Here is a 22,916-nt window from a genome sequence, read left to right on the forward strand (position 1 = left end):
GCGTTGCATGTGTGAGTGGCGTTGCATGTGCGAGTGGCATTGCATGTGCGAGTGGCATTGCATGTGCGAGTGGCGTTGCATGTGTGAGTGGCGTTGCATGTGTGAGTGGCGTTGCATGTGTGAGTGGCGTTGCGTGTGTGAGTGGCGTTGCGTGGGTGAGTGGCGTTGCATGGGTGAGTGGCGTTGCGTGGGTGAGTGGCGTTGCGTGGGTGAGTGGCGTTGCGTGGGTGAGTTGCGTTGCGTGGGTGAGTGGCGTTGCATGGGTGAGTGGCGTTGCGTGGGTGAGTGGCGTTGTTTGGGTGAGTGGCGTTGCGTGTGTGAGTGGCGTTGCATGTGTGAGTGGCGTTGCATGTGTGAGTGGCGTTGCATGTGTGAATGGCGTTGCGTGGATGAGTGGCGTTGCGTGGATGAGTGGTGTTGCATGGATGACTGGCGTTGCGTGGATGAGTGGCGTTGCATGGATGAGTGGCGTTGCGTGGATGAGTGGCGTTTCGTGGATGAGTGGCGTTGCATGGATGAGTGAGGTTGCGTGGGTGAGTTGTGTTGCGTGTGTGAGTGGTGTTGCTTGGGTGAGTGGCGTTGCTTGGGTGAGTGTGGCATTGCGTGAGTGATAGTGGGCTTGAAGTGGGTGTGAGTGGCGTTGCGTGTCTGAAAGTGGTGCTGTGTGGGTGAAAGTGGCACTGGGTGGGTGTGAGTGGCTTTGCGTGAGTGAGTGAGTGAGTGGCGTTGCGTGGGTGAGTGGCGTTGCATGTGTGAGTGGTGTTGCGTGGGTGAGTGGCGTTGCATGTGTGAGTGGCGTTACGTGGATGAGTGGCATTGCGTGGATGAGTGGCGTTGCGTGGATGAGTGGGGTTGCGTGGATGAGTGGGGTTGCGTGGATGAGTTGCATTGCGTATGTGAGTGGTGTTGCTTGGGTGAGTGGCGTTGCGTGGGTGAGTGTGGTGTTGCGTGGATGATAGTGGGCTTGCGAGGGTGTGAGTGGAGTTGCATGTCTGTAAGTGTTGCTGTGTGGGTGAAAGTGGCACAGAGCCTTTGATGTGGCCTGGCGCAGGAGAAATGCTGCTGCTGCTAATTAAATATAAAAGTGTTTAGGGAGTCACGACTGCAGAGAGTAACAAGGCAGTGATGGGAGGGGGGCTGCGCACCAACTGAAGTGCTCTGGTTGCACGGCCTGCGGCCGGCCGTGTGAAGTGATAAGCCTTTGAAGTACACAGGCATGCTATGACGGAGGTGTGAGAGGTCTGGCAGGAAACAGATGGCCTGGCCGTGAAGCTGGGGGCGGGTCAGCGCTGGGGAAGCTTGTGGGAGGGTGATTGATGCCTTTGATGTGGGGGGGGGAGGAGAGCCTTTTGGGAGCCTGCAGGAGAAATGCTGCTGATGCGCGTGCATGTTTAATCACGTGATTCAAAGAAAACCGCGGCTGAAAGCCCGTGGTTTGAAGAGGATTTTGGCCACTTGAATTCTCGTTCCCTCAATGCGCTTGCGCGTATTGTAGGTCACGAGACCTAAACACTGCTAGTGCCTAATCATAACACGTGCTTAGTCTGGAAGAAATATGGGATTAAAACTACCTTGATGAGTATCTAATCTACTCAATACTGGAAATACGGTATGTCAGCTTCAGCGTTTCAAGAAGTAACCGTTTCAGCTATCCGCAATAGCTGAAAAAACAAGACCGTGATGAAACTTAAATAAGAGCTTCATACCGAATGTGTATATGCGTGTGAATGCCAGTGGCTACACACATACATTCTTACCGGCGGCTGTTAGATGCTGCCTCAAAACTCTATGTTCAACACGGGTGTAAAATGCAGCGGAAGGATACCATACAGCCTTAAATAGAGTCCCTGAACTACTTTTTGGCAAGCATTATGGGATATGTAGTTGAACAACAATGTTTTGAAAACGATAGTGCTTTGTTGGAAATACAACATACGGACTGATATTTGACTATTACACCTAAATAATAATAAAAAAGAGAGAAAAAACTCGAGCTAACCTATGCAGATATATCTGAGCGTGGCGGGTGCTTTACATAAAAACAAATGTCCGAACCTTAAGCTTCCTACATAGTAAAAATAAGTCCAAGATGGAATTTTCCAATTATATCGATGCAAAGCTATTGGGTGGTATGAAAATGAAGAAACAGTATATCCACAGTAATACCATCTAGTAAAATAAATATTTAACAAATTCACATTTAAATCTGTGTAAGATAACGAGATAATAAATGCTAAACTTCTCCGGAGGGAACTGTTTTGGATTGAACATCTTAATACTCTGATACCAAATGGACTCAATGGCAGAGTGGATTACAGTTGTTTCCTATAAACTCACATTCATGGGGATCCTTTTTCCGGATACCCCTACTGGGCATTTCGTTATCTTACACAGTCAACATTTCATACTTTATGATAATATGTAAGCTTTCCTCTCTATGTGCACAACATGAATCCAGCACGATATACTTATACACATGCTAGCAACTTTCCTTGACACATGATCCAACCACAGCTGTTCCTATGTTGCAAACCTGTGCATCTCAGCGAACAATAGATGTAATGTCAAGACAGATGAACTGCCCGCGGTGCACCCCCATCTCCTAGTGCACCTATCTAATCCCCTGCTGCCCCCGCACTTGCGGGTCATTCTGTTGGCTGTAGGCCTTTAAACATGTGCTCCCAGCGCTCTGCAATCGGTTCCCTGCGAAGTCACACCGTTTCTTCCCTACGTATGGCAGTCCATTCCGCCCGGGCCCATGCCTGGAGGGATGAGGTCCACGCCTGCACACTGGGTCGGTCACGTGCCTTCCATCTCTTCGTGAGGAGGCGCGTTGCCACTACCATCCCCAGATCTAAGAAACAGGACGACACCTTATCTTTGGGCGGTCTCTGGAAGTGATGTAAAAGGTATTCAGGCCAGCTAGAGGGAATTGCACGCCCGGTACAGTTCCTGAGTAGCTCGCTGTTGTCTCTCCAGTAAGTGCCCAGCCCAGGGCAGTTCCACAGGAGATGGAGTAGGTCTGCACCCACTTCTCCACATCTGGGGCAGGACGCGTCAGATGTATGGAAGTATTTGTTTATTAGTTCAGACGTGATATAGGCCCTATGGACAATATAGAGTTGGATTTGGCGAAAGCGTATGTTTCTGGGTATGCGCACTGGGCTTTTAAGGATTTTCTTCCATTCTTTATCGGTGAGTGTCCGTCTTAGGTCCTGCTCCCATTTGCCTCGAAGTGTGGCCAAATTCAGCTCCATGTGCGTCCATAAAGACGCGGCAAACCAACAGATCAGGTGCCTACCCCTACCCATGACGTGAAGACATTGCAAGGTTAGATGCTGCTCAGGCTCCACCGTGACATCTTCCCACCTGGCCGTCATGTTTGCTATTAGAGAACGATGCAGTAAGAGCCCCCAGGGGGAAGCCCATCCTCGGAGACCATCGTCTCATAGGGCGTCAGTGTTCCATCCCTGTAGAGATCACCCAGCGTCTGGACATCTGCCTCTTGCCACTGCTCTCACATGAGGCGCGTAAGAACCCCCTCGCCACCCGGCAAACCCTCTAAGGGCACCGCAGGCACGTATGGGAGCACTTTTGGCATGAGAAACAGTGCTCTGCGGAAGCATTTGTACGCAACCACCAGCAGCAACGGGGTGGGTCACTCAGTCTTCGCCAATAGGTGAAAGAGTTTAGTGACATGCTCCAGAGTGTATGGCAGCTCACCCATGGCAGTGTCATCTCTCCCCCTATCTGCCAACCAACGGGGGATCTATTGGAGCAGCGCAGCCAGATAGTAATGCTCGAAGCAGGGAGCGGCCAATCCTCCCCTGTCTGTGGGTAGGAACAATTTCCCAAGCGCCAAACGATGCTGAGACGTGCCCAAATGAAGTCACGCAGGACCGTGTTGAGTGTGGAGAAAAAGGAGGCCGGTATATAAATAAGGGCAGATTAGCAAAATAGTACAGGAGGCAGGGAAGCATGATCATTTTGGCAAGGACCACTCTGCCCGTGGGTGTCAACGGGAGCTTGGACCAGAAGCATATCTGAGACCTGAGCGCTGTCACCGCACGTCCCAGATTTCCATCAAATAAATCAGCTGGCTGACGGTAGATCTGAATTACCAGATTCTTAAAGGTGTCAGTTTTCCATTGGACTCTCGCGCCATGAAGGTGGTACTCCAGATCATCTACCTCGCTACTAAATGCATAGAGGCAGGACTTGCCTGCATTCACCCAAAGCCCCGAGACAGCTGCGAACTGACGCAGCAATCGGGCCAGCTGCTCCGGTATACGTCCCACATCCCTCACGAACACCAACAGATCGTCGGCATACAGTGATACCTGATGGGTGGCATCACCTAGGGGACTGCCATCTCCCAGGGTCTGCCTCATGGCCACGGCCAGAGGTTCCATGGCCAGTGCGAATAGCAGCTGGGACAGGGGGCATCCCTGCCGAGTGCCCCTGCCCACCGCCACTGCCTCCGAGACATGTGGCCCCAGTCGTACGCAGACCACTGGGTTTCGATATAGAAGGTCCACATCCAGCCCGTATCTCTCCAGCACCGATGACAAGTAGCCCATCTCCAGGCAGTCAAAGGGCTTTTCCAAGTCTAACACCAGGCACCCTCCTCTGGGCCATTCACTCGTTGCCTCAGCCGCCATCCTGAAATCCCTCCTGAGGTTCAGGGACGTGGACCTCACTAACACAAATCCATTTTTATCTGGGTGAATTAAGTGAGGGACCACTGGCGCCAGGCGCTCTGCAAGTATTTTTGCGAAGACTTTGTAGTCAGCGTTGAGCATTGCCAGCGGCCGATAGGAACCCAAGGCTGTGGGGCCTCTGTCGGGTTTGGGCAGTGATACCAGGAATGCTTCTCGCATAGATGGTGGAAACGAACCTGCGTCTATCGCTGCATTATACAACTGAAGGAGTCGGGCGCTAGGATTTCTCTGTTTGCTTTATAGTATTCAGCTGGCAGGCCATCCGGGCCTGGAGTTTTTCCCCGTCGCCAAAGCCTGAATCGCGTCCCCCACTTCCTCCAGTGCAAGAGGGGCATTAAGTGCATCTCTATGCTCCTCAGAGGCTGTTGGCAATGTAACAGAGCCCAGGAACTCATCCAGCACACGTCTGGGGCCAGTGCCTTGGGCCGTGTATAGCTGCTGGTAATGATCAATTAGTGCCCGATGTATTTCACGTTGCGTGTAGACCATCTCCCTTCCCACTTTCGGGGTACCGCGACCCACCTTTTGCGCCAACCAGGCCAGCAGCCGACCAGCTCTGTCTGCCTTGGCTTGTGTCCTGGCCTTGTGCGCCGCGTAGTTGTGGCACCTTAGCTGCTCCACAAGAACTGCATGCTTACCACGGAGGTCGCTCAGCACACGCAAGTGTCCGCCAGTCCCCTCACCTTCCCTCTCGTATCGCAGGAGCTCAGACTCCAGGCGTTTCAGGGAAGCAGACAGTGTTTTGCGGATGTTCCATTTGGCCCCCATGCAATGCCCGCGAATAGCGGCTTTGTGTGCATCCCATTCCACCATGGGATCGCTCGCCATCCCTGCATTGTCCTCGAAGTAGGCTAGGAGGGCTGTGCCCAGTGAAGAGTGGAACTCAGCGTCTTCAAGCCCGGCTGGCTGTAGCCTTCAAGTGGGTACGGGAGGCCGGTCCACCCCAAAGCTAATTTAGAACCATAGGGGGTTGTGATCGGAATGTGTCCTACCCAGGTATTCTGACTTAGCCAGGAGTGACTAGGAGCCAATTATTTGGTCTAAACGGAAATGCAGGTCATGGACTGGCGAGTAGTAGGAGTATATTTTATCTTCAGGGTGCTGTACGTGCCATAAATCATGTACACCCCCAGTGTGAGAGCCAGTCCCGGAACGACTGTGCATTCGACATTACTGCTGCAGCTCGGAGGGGAGGAAAAGATCGGTCCAGGTGTACATCAGTACCATGTTCAAGTCATCGGCAAGCAACCAGGGGAGGCCCGCATATGGACGAAGGATGTGATTTAAGCTTGCCAGGAAGGAGGACTGATCCGCGTTAGGCACGTAAAAAGATCCCAGCAGAACCTCCTGACCGTTCAGTCGCCCCCGCACTAAGGAGTACCTCCCCTCTGGGTCCACCTGAGCGCCTTCGCAAGTGAAGGGGACACCCGCCCTCACCCAAATCAACGTGCTGCGCACATCAGCAGGAAAGGTTGTACCATAAATTTGTCCTCTTCAGCATCTGCGGAGCCTGTCCAGTTCTACCTCGGTCATGTGTGTCTCCTGGAGAAGAGCAATCCCCACCCCGTGTCACTGCAGATAGGAGAAGACAGAGTAGCGGTGTGATGGGGTGTGCATCCCAAGGATATTCCAGGTCATTATGTTAGTGTGTGTCATGTGTCGGGACGCAACGCAGCCGCCTGGAGCCAGGAGAATGTCTCAAAGGGGGCCCTACGGGTACTATCATGGAAGGGAGAATCAATGTGCCGCATCTGAAACGTGAGAACAGTAACGAACAGTGTAACAAAGTGGGCGAGTTCCAAACCGGGCATACGTCCAAACCTAAAATGGATCTACCACTTAGTGATGTGTTAACCAAGCGCGGTGGCTATGTGGTTGGGCGTGCAGCCAATAATCAAGTTAAGGTACACCCCTGCCTCGGACCCCCAGGCGTCCAAGAGGTGCTTGAGGAACGCTAGGGTGGAAAACGCGCAGAGCCAATGTGAGCCACCCATAGGGGAGCCCCTGCATGCGCCGAGCATTCAGTGCCATTCGACCGCGAGCCTGAAAGCACGCCTGCATACTCTAAGCTATACATGCTCTCAAGGCAGCGCAAACACAATTGGCTAATGGCGCACAGCAGCAACGCGCAGAACAACAGCATTAAAAGGATATACAAAAGAGAGCATTCAGGGACAGAAACTCCTACCTGGTCGCCTTAGTTCATTGTTCAGTCACACAATCTGGTCAGCTGTGTGGGGTGTCACCACGGGCAGGCCCATGTCTTCTGAAAGCACAGTAGATAGGGAGGACGAACCACTCCTGGTCGCTATGTGGTCCAGAGTCCGAGCGGGTAGCGGTGCTCCCCACTCCCAACGTCGCAACTGCCTCAAGCGCTTCTTGCCGTTCCAGCCGCATCTTCTCCAGGCTAGACGCGACCCGGCCCAGGATTGCACCCCGACAAGCCCCTCTCCTTCTCCGTCTTCTTGAGCGCTGCTCCTGCCACCCGCCTTCCTCCGGGCCCATGGGCCTCGTTCCTGACCATTGCCCCGTCTCTTCCAGCCAGTCCCAGACGTTCGATGGAGCATTAAAGAAGGGGGATCCTTCCTTAGTGACTACACTGAGGCAAGAGGGGAACAGCAGGGAGTAAGGCAGCTCCAGCTTCCTCAACTGTCTCTTAATGGCCATGTATGTGCTTCTCCTCCTCTTCACTGTTGCGGTATAATCTGGGAAAAACATCACTCGACTATTTCCCACTTTGAGATAACCCAGCTTCCTGGTTTCATGGAGCAGCACCTCTCGGTCGCAGTAATTAAAAAGCCTGAAAAGGAACGGGCGATGCCGAGCTCCAGGTCGCGGAGCCTGCTTTGGCACTCTGTGTGCTCTTTCTACCACAAAGTGTGGAGACAACATCCCCGAGGCAAGAGTTCCCGCAACCAAGTCTCTGTATATAGCTCTGGGTCTTTCCCCTCTTCTCCCTCCGGCAGCCCGACCACCCGGATGTTATTGGGCCGAGAGCGCCCTTCTGCGTCTTCAACGCGGTCCTCTAGCACGTGAACCCTGTCGATTAAAACTTGTAATGCTGAGGCGTGGCTTTGCACCACAGGTTACAGTTCTCGGACCGACTGACGTTGCGCAGCAACAGATTCCGACAGCTTACGGTGGTCCGCGTGTAGTAGTATGAAGTCAGAGGTGACCCGGGCTTCTAGGGACACCTTGGTTTGCTCCAAAGTGGTTCCGATGCACTCCACCGCCGCCAGTACAGAGTCCATTTTAGCTGCCAGGGCTGCCGCCGGCTCCATGCCATCCCTTCTATGTTCCTGCGCTGGGTCCAGGTCGCCCGCCGTCTGCTGCTTAGGTTGGGATGTGTCCCTAAGCCTGCCCATCGCTAGCTGCTGTGCCGTAGGGAATCACGCGCGGTGCCAGACTTTCGGTGGTTAGAGGAAGAAACACTTCGCCAACTCAGTTGCTGCAGTGCCAGGAGGGAGCCATCCAAAGAAGCAGGCTGTCTCCGCCAGGAGTCGTGTTGTGCGTCCCAGGGGTAGTCCGCCGCCCGCCCCGACTCCAGAGTTCTCATGGGCGTGTCCTCTCAGTCGTGAGTAGCTCTCGTTTTTGACCTATACCTCAGGCTGCAGGCGCCTCGATAGCGTAGGGGAATAAGTCCAGTGCACCTAGCACATCCCCAAAGTCCTGGGGCCTATGCGTGACATCTAGGTTATCACGAGAGCAGAGTCCGCCAGCTATGGCAGCGCCTAAAATGGCGCCTAGGACAAAATGGCACCCAGGCCTGGGTGTGTCCGGTCACCATCAGTCTGTGAGGCCCACCGCAGCGCCCCGATGTAACCGCCACACGACCCAATCGCAGCCGTCTCCTCTAGCGCGCTGCGTCCTCCGTCGTCTCGCTCGGGGCGATGCAGTGGCACGATGCCCCAATGTCCAGGGGTCCCCGGGCCTTATCAGAATTAAGTGGACAGCTGTTCCCGTTCTCCCCTACAGTCGAATTTGTCTTTCTCAGAGCCCCCAACCCTTAGCAGCACCCCCAGTATGTAGCATCCCACAGCCAGAATTCAGTGCCCAAGGCTCAGTACCCGGATAGCCACTCAGTGGGCCCGTACAGGGATCAGGATCCCGCCCCTCGGTCTTCAGCGGACCACCCCAGCCCGAGGCCTCTATGTTCCGAGCTCAAATCTGCCTCCTTCAAGGTGCTGCGGAAAGCCCCAGTGCGCCACCACAACCGTTCCGGACAGCAAGCGGGCACCCCCTGCCCCGCACCAGCTCTGTCATGTAGGCGCCTCAGCCTGGTCCCCCGCCCCGCTCCTCTCCGCCCATGATCAATGGCGCTCAGCCGCTCCTCAATCTCCGGCTGCATGACGCCTCCTCGCAGTCCGAGAGGCGTGTAAGGTTCCAGCTGCACTGCTTCATGGGGCCACGCGGGTCACCACATCATCCCCCAGCACCGTTCCTCTAGCGGCCGTAAGCATTGCAGGCTCTGCCTCCCAGATCCCGTCCGTCCCTCCAGGCCACTGGCGTAGGCCCCGCCGGGATCCCCCAGATGCCGCCTGCCGCTTGCCGATATCCCCTGGAATTCGCCTCGGCTCACCACTCACCCCGTCAGCCGCGGGGTCGTCTACCCTCTCAGAGGGCTGCTCTCAGCCTGGTCTGTTGACACCTGGGTTCAGGCAGCCTCTATCGCCTCCCAGCAAGGCCTCCACAGCAACATTGGGCTCGCCAGCGGGCGCCGGATATCTGGGCGCAATTTGCGCCTTTGCCTGCAGGATGACGCCGCCGCAGACCTTTCGTTTCCTCTGCCGCCGCAGTCTGGGGTTCACTGCGTCCCCGGGGCTCCCCACCATTTCCCCACACCGGCTCCACTCACCTTGGGCACAGGTAAGCACCTCTGAAGGATAAATGTAGGAGATTTAGGGGGCTCGAGGACGGAGCTCTAGTAAGCAGCGTCCGCCGTGTTTGCTGGCCTGCCACGCCGCCTCTATTTAACTTTCTTGATAGAAAACGACCAGCAGGGTTCACTAAAATACCAGAATCACTTTAGCATTCTCTATATTCCAGTCCATAGAAATTGTCTTCCACGAGCACCTGTAGACAATAATATTTTTGTGGTGTGTTTCCATAACTCAATTTTACCCATGTGGTAGTAGCTCAATCAGCCTCCTCTTTCAACTGGGGTTTTTAGAGAGTGGATTATTTGGATTTGAGCAAATACCAATTTAGTTGACACATTTGCTTTTCCTTATACATAATTTGAGAGATGGTTTCTGTTTATGTCGGAGAAGTGCCAATGATGACACAGTGAGCTAATTGGTGAGTACCTGCCAGTTGCTCCTCAGGTGTTGTTTATGTGAGACACTTCCTTGACTCACCTAATTTTTAGGTTTGAACACTTTTCAAGCACTGTGGATACAAGACTGTTTTTAATTTCTTCTCCAAAAAGACACACATGGGGAGTGTATGATTAGATTTCATATCCTGTCTCACTAAAAGAAAAATGGTGAGACAGTCCCCTGCAATGTTGATGTATATGTGTGATTTATAACCAGGTCTCTGTATGTTGATAATATTGAGTGGGGGCACCCTGGTTTATTTTCCCCTTCTAGCTCCTCTTTTGAAATATGAAGGTAAACTTCTTGCAAGGATCAAACCTCCCTCTCTAATACATACAATTGACCCCTGGGGTAGGACCTACACAACCCTCGAGGGCAGGATGCAGTGTATTTAAAAGGTTAGACATGTACTTTTAAGTTTTACATGACCTGGTAGTGAAAAACTCCTAAATTCGCTTTTTTACTACTGTGAGGCCTACCTCTCCTGTATGATAACATTGGGTTGCCTTAATACATTTAAAGAGCGCTACCTTTTGATTGGGAACATGTGCACTTTTTTTGTTTGGTGTCTGAGAAATTGTGATCAAAACTCCTCCTGAAAGGTAAAGTTGGATTTTAAGTTACCCTTTTGAAAATGCTGCTTTTAGAAAGTTTAAGACACAAAAAGGGGGGGGGACCTGGCTCCGTTAGGCCTTAGGCTCCTATTACTTTCGAGCAACAAACTTACCGCTACTTCATCTGTTTGAATGGAATTTTTATTAGACCATTCCTTTTTTTTCAATTTTCTTGTTATATCTAATCAAAAAAATGTAATTGGACGAGAAGTAGAGAGACACACATTTTTCAAATTAACATACAAAACATGACAAATACTTATGACAATTCACAATAGACAACATATGCAATCATTATATACAAAAACATTTATGTAAGACGCATTTCAAGACCCAGTCCGCTGGTACTGGGACTCTCATCAGGGCTTCATGTTAATGGTCAGCATTTTCTGAAAAACAAATAAATGAATGATGCAAACTCCTCATCAATAAGATGTTACCTCTCTCATTAAGTACGCTTACTATATATTGTGAACCTGATTACCTGATTTCCAAACAGAGCTGCTGTTCTGTATTTACGGAGTAACCAAAACTGGCCCTCAAAGGTAAATGCTGCGGGCGCCTCGTGTTTATTGCCGGTGATGGTTTCTACAAAACATTAAAATGGAACAACCAATTCTTGGTTGTGTCTATTTCAGTTTGTTCAAATACATAAACATTTGGGCAAATAAACGCGCAAGGTCAGAAATGTACCTTCCTAGCCGTCTCGAATCACTCAGATGCGGGCATCTATCGCCGCGGTATTGTCTCCCTACAAATGAATGGGGGACACGTTACATGATCCGCAAACTTACCTACATTATTTTAAGCATGCTGGAAAGAGGCACGAGGCGCACTTACTTTCTTTGAATCTCAACGCATCCATAATCCGTAACCGATGTGGACCGCACTTCACTGTCATGGGGGCATTCCCAGTGAGAACACTTCCTGTATTTTTGCCCTAGTGATCATGGGAAATTGATTTTAACCAATCACACTGCCACTCAGGCCCCATTGTTGTCGGGAATGAAGAGGTGCATTGTGGGACATGTGGTGCAGGGCTATACTCTTGAATGTTTTGTCGTCCCATTCAATTCAGTCACTGCCCTATTAAACTTTAAAATGAGGTAAGCTGCTTTATGTAACAAAGCGGTATTGATGTCTGTTGGACCTGGCCTCGTGGCGTGGTTCCCCCCCCGCTACTCAGCTCCCCGTTAGCCCAGCTCCGTACCTAGAAACCCATAGCTGCCCTGCCCATGTCCGACCAAACGCCCATGGCCCTCATCGGCCTGTCCCCGGCCACCTTCCCAGCCCGCGCGCCCCAAACCCGCAAAGCCCCATAGGCCCACCGGCAGCCATTTTCCCTTCCCGAGACCCCTGACTCCGTGGGCCTAGCATGACCCCAGCCCCAGCGCAGCGTAGGCTCCAGACGTGCCAGCCCCGGTTGGGAGGGTGAGGGCTACCCTAGTGAGAGAAGACAAGGAGTTTCGATGGCACCTCCGGCCTCCCCTGAGAGACTGGTTTCGATCACACCTCTGGTCTTCCCCCTGGAGGCCAGTTTGGATTGCACCTCTGGCCTCCCCGAGTGCTGGCTCCAGGCCTGCTGGGCATCTGGGAATTCCCGAACACATCCTCAAAGGGATCAAAGAACCAACCGCCGGACCTCACCCACGGGCCGCCCCCACAGCCTCGGACCTCCGCCTGTGAGGGTCCGGACATCAAAGGGTCACTGGACTATATCAAGGCCCGCCCCTGAACTAGCGGGCAGTTGTATCTTGGACAAGGAAGCCCTGCTGATCTGATCGCGGCTGAACTGAACCTCGTAACTCTTTGAGCCCTACTGACGCTGTCGCGGCTCGTTCTTGGAACTGAAACATTGGAGCCCTGCTGACCTCGTCGCGGCTCGAGCTTGAATCTTGAAGAACTCTACCGAACTTTCTGACCCCGCTGACGTGGTCGCGGCTCCTCCAGAACTTCCTCCAGAGCGAGCCCTGCTGACTTCGTCGCCGCTCTAGGAACACTCTAGTCCGGCTGGACTATCGAGGCTACCAACACAAGTTGAATCATCCTCAAGTGAGTAGGATCACCAGTGCGGCTACCATCTTCCGTAACCCACCGGCTCGAGGATTGAGAGCTGTGCACAGGGTACGCTACGTACTGGCCTATGAGACTGAGACTGTCCCGCTACCCCCCTTTCTGAAACATTGAGACTTTTACGATCCCTCGATCATTGTATATAAGAGTGCTGATTATTTTGCTTATATAAAGAAGTTGCTATCGAAATCCCATGGTGTGGTGTCTGTTCATAAATTTGGTGTGGTCCTCGTGTGTACGGTTCAATACTTGAGGTCTCCCCCGGTGGGGATCTCTCGTTAAGGCTCTGCATTATTGGTGGGAGAGGTGGGTCTTGGAGGAGTCAGGTGGACATAACCTGGCCCCTGGGACTGCCCCTTCTAACAATGTCTGTCAGGCATTTGGTTGTATCTAGACCTGACAATACTGTCCACTTAAAGTCTCATTCACTATGTGAGTTATTAGCGCAGTGACAACCTTCTTTTTGATCCTAGAGGGATGTTGCATAATGCGTTGATTGATCTGTTGGTTTTTTAGAAAGTTGGCATTTTTGTGTCCTGCCCTTTGGGTGCCTGCAGCCTGTTCTTGGGTCACATGACTGGATGTAGTTGGCAGTTGGACTCTGTTTATTCCTGCCAAACAGCCACACAATAGAGGGATTAGGTGTGCCTGGATAGGCCATCAACTGGCAGGATGGGGGGGCAGAGCTGGGCACAGCCCCATTGCAACTGAATAAAGGGTTGGGCAGAATTTGCGCAGCCGCGCTACGCAAAGCTCTGCGAAATGGTAAAAAATCTCTGAGAGCACGCAAAAGTTCAGCGAACATGCGGAATTGCTTGCTCCGCCCATTTGCGATGCTTTATTCCTGTTCCCAAACGCTGTTTGCGTGCTCAGGGAGAAATATCTCATGAACACGCATCTTGAAAGTGCAAACAAGCAACAAATTGCACGGATCGCTGTATTTTTGGCAATTCCGTGTTCTCCGCGGACCGCAAAATTACCAAAATTCCGCAAGCGGAACAGAATTTACAGCCCAGGCCTATAGGCAGTGCTCTGCCTTCACATAAATGACTTTTCATCTCAGCATTGTTAATGCAACCAGCTTGCATCCAGGACAGGGGAGGCCAGACACTTCAAAGACTTCAAAGGGAGTTCTCTAGAAACTTCTCCTACTTCAAAGTTGGCACAAGGTATATATAGTGGAACCTAAGACCCAACTCTTCGGTACACCTCTGGACCTGTGGATAACACAAAAGGACTGCTGTGATGTTTTACTGCCATAAGGACGGCTACCTTTCTGTTCTGATGCCTGTTGACCTGCACCCTTCATCCCAGGCTGAAGTGACTCCAAGGGTCAACTGACTGACCTCATGTTCTGAGTTTCAGGTATATAACAAGCTCCAGAGGCCTCCCTGTATCTGCACTGATGACCTGCTGCCTGGATCTGCCACTAGACCGGCCTGGGCCCTACTGGGGAGGTGCATCTCAGGTCCTGGAACCTTGCTGTGGCCTTAGTTGAGCTCCTCACTGAAAGAAAGGAGAAAGTCTGAAGTTTTGGGCTCTATTTGCCACCACAAACTAAGCTGTTTGTGCCAAGATCTTGCCGCCCACGCCCCCACCAAAGCTCCAGTGGGCTCAACTCTTCACGCTACGGCGACTGCCTGCGACACCCAGGAACTTGAAACCTGCACTTCATGCTACTGACTGACTTGATGTAGGTATTCAAACATTTGTTTAGTTTGTTTGGATAGTTTAGGCCTGATTTGTGCTACAGATTGCTCCATTCTTAGCTGTTGGAAGCTCTGTTCTTTTTGGAGGAAGAGTAGGAGTTTGTGTAGTGCAGGTGGACCTTGTCTTGTTGTTGCTTGGAAGGCATTATGCCAACCTTCAACAGCATTGTTTAATTTTTCCTCTTGGTTTAACCCCTCGCATGCAGATGACGCCCACCAGCCGTCATGCACTACAGTGCTCGTGTGCTGAACCCGCCCACTCAATAAAAGTGCCGCACAGGCGCAGAATCGCGGCAGCATGCAAGGGGTTAATGTGCTATGGTATACATTCCACCATGGAATTTGGTATTCTGGTTGTCTCCTATGTCCTGATCTATGGAGCCTTCCCACCAAGGTATCTTCAAAACAGTCTAGGAGGGGACTTAATTTTTGTTCGTGTTGCTGGTAGTAAGGTCTTTCTACAAATAGGTTGTAATGTTCGGCCACATCAGTAACTGGGACGTAGGCCAATGCAATAAGTGTTTTCATTTGGTATGCAAATGAACTGTTTGTTCCATATTCAACACTTAGGGGCTCATTACAATGGTGTAACGATCGGCGGTGGCGAACGTTACGCCATTGTAACTTGAAATACCCCGCCATATGAGCCCCTGTACAGAGTACTATAGGTACCCAGGGCATAGGTGCATCGAAGGCCTACCAGGGGCTCCAGCATGTATTATGCCACCCCTGGCTGGCCACTCACATTGACACAACTGGCTGATAACTCAGCTGGGGCAAGGTTGTGTAATCACCCCTTGCTTAGGTGTAGTATCCCTATACCTACCTTTACATATAGACACATATATGCCTATGAGTCACTCCTATGGCAGGCCTAAACAATCCTGGAGGCAGAGTGCTTGGTTTTATGTGAGATGAGGCTCTAGCATGAGCTGAGCCTTTCTGCAGCTTTCAGAACCATGTCCTTATAGCTGTTCTATGATATAGTCATACCATATACTCTTAAGTGCATTATAATCCTCGCGGTTGAATGCTAACTTTGGTTTGGCTTTATCAAAACATGTTGTGTAAGGTGTCATACGCTTTGGAATACTACCCCCTCGCCAGTTCTGGCTACGGGGGTAGCTTTCCACCCTTTTAGAGGGAGAAGACATGTTGTTCCCACTAAACCCAGTTAAAATTAACCAGAGCCTCAGCATCACAAAATGGATGCTGCTGCCACAGACACAAGTCTGACCTCCTGCTGCTGGGAGTCCTTCCAGCGAGGGAGGCTTGGACAATAGGTTTCCTGTCTTGGAAGGTGCTAGCACCACCCCAGACAGGCCATAGTGTATTGGGGCAGGCAGGGCTGAATGAAATGAGACACTACCTGGGGCACACAAGGTGTCCCATGCATAGCCCGGTTCAAACCAGTTGCTGGGCACTCCAGCCCCAGCTCTGGCCCGAAACTGGACAAAGGGAAAGGGATGGAACTACCCCCTTCCCTGGTCCCACCCATAGGAGGGACCCAGCAGGTAATCCAGCCCCTCAGATTAGAATATAGGTAAGAGCTGAGTCAAGAGACTTTAGATTTATCCTGACTGAAACTTGAAACGAAACTCTGGACCTTCGACGCTCTACTTGAACATAGAAGACTGAAGAATCTCCCTTGTTGTCAAGGAGTGACCACCCTGTGCAAGCAGGCACCATCAAGTGATCAACGGTTTGCTTTGTCGACACTTCCGCCGGAGCCTGAGCACAGAGCCTGACAAGACCTGGACTTCCAGACTTCCTTCAGCCCGATCCACAGCCACAGCAAAGCAGAGACCCGTGGAGGTGACGAGAGACGCGGGACCTGCCATCTTGGAAAGCCTGCGAATTGCTTTCCGTGCAACTTTTGAGGCACCCTTGAAGTTGTGCATTGAAGACTGAAAAGCCCCAGCCCCGAGCATCATCTGCACCGAAGATCAGCCCTCCGCACTTTTCGAGTGCCGCATGGGGCCCTTCTGCATTTTCCTGCTTGATTTGTCTGTCCCGTCACTTTCCCGTTGGCTAGTGGCCTCTGTGACAAAGAAACTTTAAATTTCCACCACTGGCCTGGTTGCTCCAGGCTGGCCCTCGCTTTCCTGAAAAGGAGAAGCCCATCAGACCTTGCTGGTCTGATCCAGAAGCCATCTTTGATTTCTTTGTGGGTTGCCTTAGCCAGGGCTTGTTGACTCCAATCCGGAAGCCAACACCACCACCAGCGAGATCCTTTGTGTGTCAGTCTGTGCCCAGCTCTTGGTCATCATCGACACCTCCTGGTCCATGTGGCTGCATAGACAAGCTTCCCGACATCACCTGATTGCGTTGCGACATCGCCTGGTTCCTTCCTGGTTCCTTCCTGGTCACTGACTAGTGACCCAGACTCTGTCCCCTCTGATTTCAGGTACTCTTCATCCTCGATCCGCCCTTGGATCCAACCGGACACTTCTCTCCTGGTCGCCTGCAGCATCTTTCTTCAAGGCTCCATAGGATTCAGCGACGAAACCCGACACACTTTGACACCTATGCACCCGCTTCCTGTGGGTGAGTTAACGCGAGTACTCTGGTGCTCCTGTGGGTATTAACTATCCTAGTGTCCTAGTTTTCAGTAGCTTTCTCCTAGTCCACCCGGAAGTGGCCTAAAAGAACTAGTTTCCATTTCTTTCATTCCCATTCTAACTCTACGGTAACTCATGTGTGTGTGTAAAGACACTGCACACGCCTCCTGTGGGCCTCCTACTTCCTATCCTTTGGTAGTACAGTGTAGCCCCAGCGATTCCCTAGGCCCTAGGCCTATCCTTTGTTTGTGACGTGGTTCTTATACCACTATTTTAGTATATGGTTTGAAGTGCCCCTAGGGCTCTACTGTAGATTGTGCAACTTATTGTATGATAATTAAGTATCTTGTGCTTGTGCCTCTGACCTCATAAGGAGTTCAGGGGGGTTTTGTTAGAAATAAATACATATATATTTTATATATAACCTGTGTGGTGTCCTTTCATTTGGTATTAAAGGGGTTACATATGGTAAAACAGCTGGCTTTACATGCACTCTGAAGTTTTAGCCTAAGACTGCTTTGTCCAAGCTACCTCTAGGATAGCTGGTCTATAAGGTTGACTTTACAACCATCACCATAAGGGTTGTTTGGACTGATACAGGGTGCCCACTAGAATAGTGGACATCACATATCAGCCCAACTTCTCATAATATTTAGCCTGGAGGCTGGGGCAAGATGCAATGACTAACTGGTTGTTTTTGTTGCAGGGCCTCTGGATGCAGAGGAGGAGGAAGGAATTTCTGGAATTTAAGTCACCTTACAGTAAAGTGAACTAGTGCACATCCAGCAACAAAGAGTTGGCTTAGATGATCAGAACATGGGGGTTCACTGGCATGAGAAAGCGAGGGGCGGAATTGTTACTTGCATTATTTGAATTTGGTGATGGAAGGCCAAAACCTGATGTCATTATTATTCATGTTGGGGCAAGTGACCTTGGACAAAACTCAGGTTTGAAGCTCATTAAGATGGCGATACATGACTTAATGTTAGTACAGGACAAATCAAAAGAGCGGAATTCTCTGTCAAGGCAGGTAGGGCACAGAGCAGTAAGGATATCAACCATTCTTATGGCAAGGAAAGAGGTAAATGTGAAGGCTTCTGGGTTTTGTAAGTTGAGAAACATAGGTGTGATTAAGCATATGGACATTGTCTTAACATTTCCAGTGCTGTGTTCTGGATGATGGAATGCATTCATTCGTGTTAGTTAACAAGGTATGTTTAGTAGAGTTGATGGAACTGTCGGAAGATTGGTGGAACAAGGCATGCATTTTGGGGGCAGAAAAGAAAGCTTGAGGGAAGGTTTTTTGATGGCAGCAGAGAGGGAGAGCTCTGACTAGTCAGAAGGGCAACAGTGAATATCTTGGCTTTGGGAATGAAGGAGGAAGAAAGTTTAAAAAATGGGGAATAAGTTGCTGTCCTGGTCCAGGCTAGGGGCAAATGCTGGAGTGTTGAAAAATTAAATGACATCTAAATAAAAACCAGTAGGAATAAGAGATAGGATGCTGAGACATAGTTGAAGTTAAAGTTAAGGGCGGGGTCTTTGGAAGACTAGGGGTTGGGAATGTACTGAGCAGAAAGGCTCAGTTGTTGTCTCTGTAGGGATAATTAGATTGTGTGGCCGAAGCCGAAGAATGTTTATAATAGCTGTGAGTGCACCTTGATTCCAATAAAGACAGCATTTTACATCTTACCATTGGTGTATGTGTTTTGTGCTTAGCTATTGTGGGTACTTGGAGTATATGTGAGTACCACCCTCTCTCCCCTAGGTGGCTGGAGTACACGTAGTTTCAGCATGTCTGTTCTCGAAGTGCCGGTGGATGACGTCAGGTTCCTGCGAAACCAGGATTTCAATTTCCACTGCTCCCCAAGGCCCTCCTCTTGCCTTTGTGCATGATTATGCTCTTGCTTGAAAGGAGCATGTGTGGGGGCATTTATGGTATGGGTTTAAGTCACTGGAGGCGAGCAGAAAGAGAGAGCTCAGACTAGTCAGAGGGGTAGCAGTAGAGATCTTTGGATTGGGAATATGGGAGGGGTTCAAACAGGGAAATAAGAGGCATTCTCAGTCATAGGGCAGCATGGCAGTGCTTGAAAATTAAAAGAAATAGAAATCAGTAAGACCAGTAAGAATAATTAATAGGAAGTGTGGAGATAATTGAAGGTGAAGTTAAGGAAAGGGGCTTTAGAAAGTTAAGAGGTAGTGATAGAGCGTGCAGGTCACCCGACTCAGATTACCATACTCACCAGGGTCCATAAACAACATAGGATGAGATTTAATCAGGTAACCTGTGCACTTACTCTAATCAGTGATTTATAAACTTAATTTAGGACCTATACCATTGTCTTACCAATCTTCATCATCGGTACCTAAAGTCCTAAGGGATCAAAGGTGTTAGAATAATAAGTAGAATAAGAACATTTGCACTCATAAAATAACCACAACTGGGGAAAGTTTTAAACTCTTTATCTAAAATCTTTAAAATGTCATAATCCAAGCATTGAACAATTGAAAATTCTCAATTAGGAAAATAACGATTAGAATGAACATATGCAGAGTTTTTATAAAGCAGTCTTTACGCATTTGACATTAGGGGGGAGAGAGAAAGAAAGAATACAATGACATAGCCACATTGAATATTTACTGAGAATGGTGTGAAGAACTAACCCTGGCCACGGGTCAGTTTAAAGGACAGAACCCTTAAAGTGCAGGCTCCATAAAGGCAAGCAGGTGCAGATCGGAATCAGGACACGTAAAGCCAAATTGGATCAGGACAGGACCACCAAGGGCTAAGACCAGCACCCGCCGTTAAAGTTGCAACGCCTGCATTACTCCCTCTCTGCAGCTAACAGCCAGAACCCGGTAAGAGTTATTGATTTCTCCGACAAAGTGCTTCGCCAGCACTACAGCTCTCAAACCCCGATCTAAAGGCCCATAGGAATGAATGGGGAGTCATTCCTTATTTGCGATTAGCAATTAGCGAATCGCAAATGTGCCGCAATTTCAAGGGTGCCAGGATGTCCAAAGGACACCCTGTTGCACCCCTGAAATCGAAATGTTCACTGGTGGTGCGCACACACATGTCCCAAAGACATGTGTGTGTGTGTAACATACAACTTAGAAAAATGCACTAAAGTGTACATTTCTAAGTTTTTGCTATTTACCACGGAGTTTGACTTCGCTGTAAATAGCGGCCCGAGATTGCAAATTAGCAATCTTGGAATGGTTCATGCATTGCATTTAAGGAATCGCAAATTGCGATTTCTTAAATGCAATCGCAGTTTGAGAACTCGCAATTATTTGTGAATTCTTAAATTGCGAGTGCATGAACCCTTGATGCATCTCAAATGCCATTTTTGCGGTCAAAAAGCGGCCGAATTTTGCGATTCGCACCGTTTGCGCTCGCAAAAATGCTTGATTCATCTACCTGTTAGTTAGAAAGTATTCACCTATATAACGTGTTACATCACTCTTAGTATGTGCAGAATTCAGGTTACTATGTACAGGAAGTTCAGAAAATATCACATCTGAATTAGAATAGTAATACTGCAAAGGTCCTTTCTTATAGAATAAACTAGCTAAAATACTACATGAAATTCCATAGGTTAGTGGTAAATGATGGTAAGTCACACCTTCGGCTACCGAAGTAGGTAACTTCATACAAACATAGCAATCTTCTATTTCCATAGCTTCTACATAGTGTACTAATAGGTTTGCAAATACATTTAAGTGAGTTCTGTTTTTAATTCCAGTATAATGTAGTCCTTCCTCATCTGATGCTTCTAAATCTACCTTTTGTTGTTAAATACTAAGGGCCCGATGTAGGTGGCCAATACCGGTCGGAAACGGCCGAATTCGGCCGTTTCCGACCAGTATTTGGCCTTTTGAGATGTGGGGGACCTTTTATTGTCCGATTCGGTATTTTACCAATTCGGTAAAATTACCGAATCGGAAAAATACAGAATCGGTAAGTTTACCGATTTTTAAAATTCTGGATGTAGGTGGGACTACTTTCAGTCCCACAGGCCCTTCAGATTCGGTATTTTAACACCCAATCCAATTGGGTGTTAAAATACCGAATCCAGGTGTGCATGCACATGTGTGCATGCACACCTATGCCATGTGACAGACAGACATGCCCTTAGGGCATGTCTGTGTGCCACATGGCACACAAGCCAGTATTGGGGGTGCTAGAGGGTGTCAAAGTGACACCCCCTGCACCCTTGCAGAAATCTGTAATTACCGAATCGGTAAATACCGATTCGGTAATGCCCATTGATTCCTATGGGCTTCAATGCCCATAGGAATCAATGGGCATTACCGATTCGGTATTTACCGAATCGGTAAATACCGATTCCTTCCGACTTCGGTAATTTTTAAAATAAAATTACCTACATCTGCCCTTCTCTTTTTTACCACTTCTTAAATACCGATTCGGTATGAATCGGTATTTATGAAGTGGTAAAAAAGATTTACCTACATCGGGCCCTAAGTGCTTTCCCTTGTGTAGCTATTCTTCTAGGTATATCTATCGTTTGTATCTCATTAGTATTATTCTTCATGTCTCTACTCATTATGTAAGGAATAGCTATTGTCAGTCCTAACCATACTATGAGTACTATCACTATGCTACATGTGCTTATTCTACAGTATGTTTTTAAACAGTTTCTTTTCGGTCTTCCATTAACAGTATGATCAGCCATTTCTGACCAAGGAGACTTAACTCCTCTTTTTAGCTTTTACACAGTCTTTTAACCTGTGAAATTTTCAAGTGGGTCTCACTTATCCGTCAGTCTGATCAACAATCAATTCGTCATCACTTTCGTCACTTATTTCTAAGTTTTCAAAATCTTCAAGGACGACGTAAGTCCACTCAGGGCATCTGAATTTGCTATTCAGCCTTTTCAGTCGTGGACTTCTCCTTCTTGGTTGTACTGAAGACTGTTCAGTTTGACTTGTTATTTCATTTACTTGTTCTGGTTCTTCATTTATCGTCTTTAGACGAAATCTCAACCTTTTGACAAACCTAGGCCACTTGTCTCCTTTTCTGAGCCTTTTTCATGGCACTGTGCTCTGCCCTTCTTCAAGTGTTCTCTTTTTTTCATTCAGTTGTGGCACATCTATTTCAATGCGGTCTTCTGTATCCCTCTCTATCTGACTTGGTCCAGGTCTTATTTCTGTTTCTTCTGCCCGGTTACTAATCTGGCCTTGTTCAGGTATCTGCTGAATTTGACATTGATTTGATTCACCTTCTTCTTCCTGAACACATTTTTCTACTCCTATCTGGCACTGCTCAAGCTCTTCGAACCCTTCATTTTCTCCTGCCTGAGCTCTCGCCCTATTACCTATCTGTCCCTCCTCAGACTCAAGAGTTCTTGGTGGAGTGTCATTTTTCTGAGTATTCTGATCTTTCCTTATCTGTTCCTCCTCAGGATTACTACTGGCTTGGATTTCTATAATCTGAGTACGTTCTTCTAGACCTATCTCATCCTCACTATCACTCTGACTGTCTAGATAAGTCTGCCCCTGGTTCTCACGCATTCTGCAGGTATCTCAACTACTGAAATCCAATCTGACTGGTGCTTGGTTGTTCCTCTTCAGCTACTTCAGGATCGATATCTTGAGACCCCTCAGCGGTACAACCTTCAGCTTCAGTTTCTTCAGGTTCATTCGCTCTTTTTGTGTGATTGGCATGGATCCAGTGTGGAACTCCTTCGCACTTTACAGCTGTGGTAGTAACCAAAATTACTTGTCGTGGTTTTCCCCACCTCGGTGCAAGGCAAGATTTTCGAGTGTGTTTCTTTAACACTACCCAATCACCTGGGTTCAAGTCATGTGCTGGAGTTGCTTGTCTGGCGACAGCGTCTTCCCCAACCTGGTGAGAGATAAAACACACTTGGTCAGCCAGTTCTTTGCGGTACTCCAG

This window comes from Lissotriton vulgaris, chromosome 1_2, assembly GCF_964263255.1.
Source record: "Lissotriton vulgaris chromosome 1_2, aLisVul1.2, whole genome shotgun sequence".
NCBI classification, from domain to species: domain Eukaryota; kingdom Metazoa; phylum Chordata; class Amphibia; order Caudata; family Salamandridae; genus Lissotriton; species Lissotriton vulgaris.